Consider the following 5,117-nt stretch of genomic DNA (forward strand, 5'->3'; position numbering starts at 1 on the left):
ATAATGGCCAAAAATTTCCCAACTCTTATGAAAGACATAAATATACATGTCCAAGAAGTACAACATACTCCAAACAGAATAAATCCTGATAGACCCACTCCAAGGCACATACAATCAGAATGCCAGATGCCAAAGATAACAAGAGAAATCAGAGAGCAGCAAGAGAAAGTGTTTGTCACTGCAAAGGATCCTCAATAAGCCTAAGTGCTGCTCTCGGTGCAGAAGCCATGGAGATGAGAAGGCAGTGGCATGAGATATTTAAAGTACTGAGAGAAAAACTGCCAGCCAAAATTTTTTTATCTGGCAAAACTGTCCTTCAAAAATGTAGGAGAGTTTAAAATAATCAGAAACTGAGAGAGTTCAGCAACAAAACTCCCTTTAGTAGTTCTTGTACTAAAGAACTACAAGAACTACTAAAGGGAGTTTTGCAAGCTGAAATGAAGACAGGAGAGAGTAGCTTGAAGTAGCGAGAAGAAATGAAGATCTTCAGTAAAAGTAACCAAAAGGGTAAATGCAACAAACAATACTACTGTATCCTCAATACACAGCTCTACTCATTAACTCCTATAAGAGTCAAAATACAATTGAACAAGAAAAAGGCATCATTCCTGATAATAGAAATGTAAAATATAAAGAGGTAATGTGGGACAAAAACAATCTAGGGGAAACAGAAAGTTATGGCAGCAAAGAATGTGTATGCTTTGAAATTAGGTTGGTATCTTTTCAAATTAGGTTATGTAATATAAACCCTAGGGTAATCACAAAGAAGTTATTTAAAAATATACAAAGGGAAGCAGATGTGACTCAGGTGATTGAGCTCCTGGTGCCCTCCAAAGAAAATGAGCAAGACAGAGAGCTGATGTGATGGGCTCTTGCAGCAAGCTGACATAACAAGATGATGCAGTGAGATGATACAACCAAGAGTCACAGAGGAAACACAATGACAGATCAAACAAAGCAGGGAGCAGCAGTGGCTCAGGTGATTAAGCACCTTCCTCCCACATGAGAGGTCAGAAGCAACAAATGCAAACAATGAAGGGGGTGGGAAGAAATAAATAAATAAAATAAATCCCTAAAATATATATATATAGAGAGAGAGAGGGAGCAGATGTGGTTCAAGCAGTTGAGTGCCCACTTCCCACATGGGAAGTTCTGGGTTCAGTTCCCAGTGCTTCCTAAAGAAAACAAACAACAAGCAAAACAACGAGAAAAACAATGAGCAAAGAGACAAGGGAGCCAACACAGGGGAGCAGATGTGGCTCAGTGGTAGAGTGCCAGCCTCCTGCATATAAGGTCCTGGGTTCAATCCCTGGTCCCAGTACCAAAAAAAAAAAAAAAAAAAAAAAGTACAGAAACAGAAAAGAGAAAAGGATCAATCATATAAATCAGAAAAGATCAACTATATAGAAAAGGAGGTGGCAATAAAGAAAAAAAGGGACATACAAAAATGATATGGCATATAAAAACCAAAACAAAATGGCTGAAGTAAGTACTGCCTTTACAGTAATAACATTGAAAGTTAAAGGATTAAATTCCCCAATCAAAAGGCACAGAATGGCAAAATGGATTTTTTTAAAAAATCTATGTGTCATTTACAAGACACAAATAGACCCAACATACAAATAGGCTAAAAATGAAAGGATGGAAAGAGATATTCCATGTAAATAGTAACAACAACAACAAAAGAGCTGGGGTAGCTTTCCTAATATCAGACAAAATAGACTAAGTCAAAAACTGTTATAAGTGACAAAGAACACTATATATTAATAAAAGGGATAATCCACCAAGAAAAAATAAAAATCATAAATATTTATGAACCTAACCATGGTATATGAAACATTGGAAAAACTTAAAGGAGAAATACACACTTCTACAATAATATTTGGAGATGTCAATGCACCACTTTCATTAATAGACAGAACACCAAGACGGAAGAATAAAGAAACAGAGAACTTGAATAATATGATAAATGAATTAGACCTAACAAGACATATGCAAAACATTGTACCCAAAACAGGAGGATATATATTCTTCTCAGGTGCACATGGATCATTCTCTAAGCTGGATCACATGTTGGGTCACAAAACAAGTCTCAATAAATTTTAAAAGATTGAAATTATACAAAGCATCTTCTATGACCTAATGGAATGAAGACCTAACTGCACAATTGGAGGAACTAGAAAAAGAACAGCAAACTAATCCCAAAGCAAGCAGAAGGAAAGAAATAACAAAGACATAAATGAACTAGAGAATACAAATCAATGTAAAGAATTAACAAAATCAAAAGTTTGTTCTTTGAAAATATCAACAAAATGGATAAACCCTTAGCTAGATTAATAAAGAAAAAAAAAAGATACAAATATATAAAATCAGAAATGAGAGATGAGACATTCCTATTGACCATATAGAAATAAAAAGGATCATAAGAAGATACTGTGACAACTGTACCTACCAAATTATACAACTTAGATGAAATGGAAAAAATCCTAGAAACACATGAACAACCTATACTGACTCTAGAAGAAATAGGAAGACCTCGACGGACCAATTACAAGTAAAGAGATTGAATCAGTCATCAAAAATCCTCCAACAAAGAAAAGTCCAGAAACAGATAGCTTCACAGGTAAATTTTACCAATCATTCCAAGAAGAATTAATACCAGTCTTACTCAAATGCTTCCAAAAAATTGAAGAGGAGGAATACTACCCACATCATTAAATGAAGTGAACATAAGCCTAACACCAAAGCCAGATAAAGATATTACAAGAAAAGAAAATTATAGACCAGTTTCTCCTATGAAAATAGTTGCAAAAATCCTCGACAACATACTTGCAAATTAAATCCAGCACCACATTAAAAGAATTATACACATAATCAAGTGAGATTTATCCCAGATATGCAAAGGTGGTTAAACATTTTTTAAAAAATCAATGAATGTAATATACCACATCAACAAATTGAAGGGAAAAAACCATGTGATCATCTTAATGGATGCAGAAAAGACATTTGACAAAAGTGATTATCTTTTCTTGATAAAAACACTTAAACTAGGAATAGAAGGAAATTTCCTCAACATAATAAGGGGCATATATGAAAAAAAAACACAGCTAACATCATACTCAATGGTGAGAGACTGAAATTTTATCTGTGTAAGACCTGGAACACAGCAAGGATGCCTGCTGTCGCCACTGTTATTCAACATTGTCCTGGAAATTCTAGCCAGAGCAGTTAGTCAAGAAAAAAGAAACAAGTTGGAAAAGAAGTAAAACTTTCACTATTTGTAGATAACATGATTCTATGAATAGAAAGTCCCTAAAAATTTATAACAAAGTTACTAAAACTAACAAATGAATTCAACAAAGTTTGTCAGGGTATAAGATAAAAAATCAGTAGTGTTTCAGGAAATGGATATGGCTTAACAAATTGGGCTCCTGACTACCATATAGGAGGTCCAGGGTTTGATGGGCAGGGCCTCCGGCTGAAGGCAAGGTGGCCCACGTGGAGTACTGGCCCATGTGGGAATGTCACCCCATGCAGGAGTGCTGCCCTGCATGGGAATGCTGCCCAGTGCAGGAAAGCTGCCCCGTGCAGGAGTGCCAGCTGACACAGAGAGCTGGTGCAGCAAGATGACACAACAGGAGACATAGAGGAGAGAAAATAAGAAGACATAGCAGAACAGGGAGTTGAGGTGACGCAAGTGAGTTATCACCACTCTCCCACTCCAGAAGGTCCCAGGATCAGTTCCCAGAGCTGCCTAATGAGAATACAAGCAGACACAGAAGAACACACAGTGAATGGACGTAGAGAGCAGACAATGGGGGAAATGAGGAAGAGGGGAGGGGAGAAACAAATAAAATAAACCTTAAAGGACTATTACATGAAAAACCACAAAACATTGCTGAAAGAAATTAGAGAAGTTCTATATAAACAGAGGTACACTCTGTGTTCATGCTTGGGAAAACTAAATACCGTTAAGATGTCAATTCTATCCAAACCAATTTACAGATTCAAAGCAATCCCAATCAAAATTCCAAAAATCTTTTATGCAGAAATGAAAAAACCAATCATCAACTTTTTATATAGAAGGGTACAGGGCCCCAAATAGCCAATATCATCTTGAAAAAAAACAAGAACAGAATTGGAAGACTCATACTTCCTGATTTTTCAAACTTATTACAAAGCCACAGTAATCAAAATCGTATGTAGATAAAAATAATAATAATAATAATATGGTATTGGCACCAAGACACTCATATAAACCAATGAAATAGTATTGAGAGTTCAGAAATCAACCCTTACATCTAAGAACAATTGATTTTTGAATAGGTCACCAAGATCACTCAATGAGGAAAGAATAGTCTCTTCAACAAATGGTGCTGAAAACATTGTATATCCACAAGCATGTAATGAAAGTGGACTGCTTTCTCACACCCAATACAAAAATGAGCTCAAAATGGATCAAAGACCTAAATATAAGAACCAAACTATAAAACTAGGAAGAAAGCATAGGGAAACATCTTCAGGACCTTAACGTTAGGCAATAGTTTCTTAGACTTTACACCAAAAGCACAAGCAACAAAAGACAAAAAATAGACAAATTAGATATCATCAAAATTTAAATATTTTTGCACAAAGGACATTATCAGCCTACAGAATGGGAGAAAGTATTTGGAAACCATGTCTGAGAAGCATTTAATACTCCCCAAACACATGAAGAACTGCTATGACTCAACAACAAAATGACAAACACCCTAGTTTTAAGAATAGGCAAAACTTGGGACAATCAGCAAGATGGCGGCAGAGTAAGCCCGTGCTATAGAGCAGTTAGTAATCACACAGAGCTATCTAAAGCACCTGTATGGGGACTCCAGGAGACCAGAAGAGCATCCTGTAACATCTTGGAAAGAATGGAAGGAGGAGACTGCCCACCTGCAGAGAAGATTCAGAAGTAGAGCACTCCATGCCATGGAGGTGGGTGCCCATCCTCCACTGGCAGCACAAGCCACCTCAGGAGCTATTCCACGGCTGGAATTGGAAACTCCACTTCCCAAAAATGGGGGAAGAAGAGACTGTTGGACACCAACTTCAGTTACTAATTAATAAATTTGGCAGGCTAA

This window comes from Dasypus novemcinctus, chromosome 26, assembly GCF_030445035.2.
Source record: "Dasypus novemcinctus isolate mDasNov1 chromosome 26, mDasNov1.1.hap2, whole genome shotgun sequence".
Classification (NCBI taxonomy): Eukaryota; Metazoa; Chordata; class Mammalia; order Cingulata; family Dasypodidae; genus Dasypus; species Dasypus novemcinctus.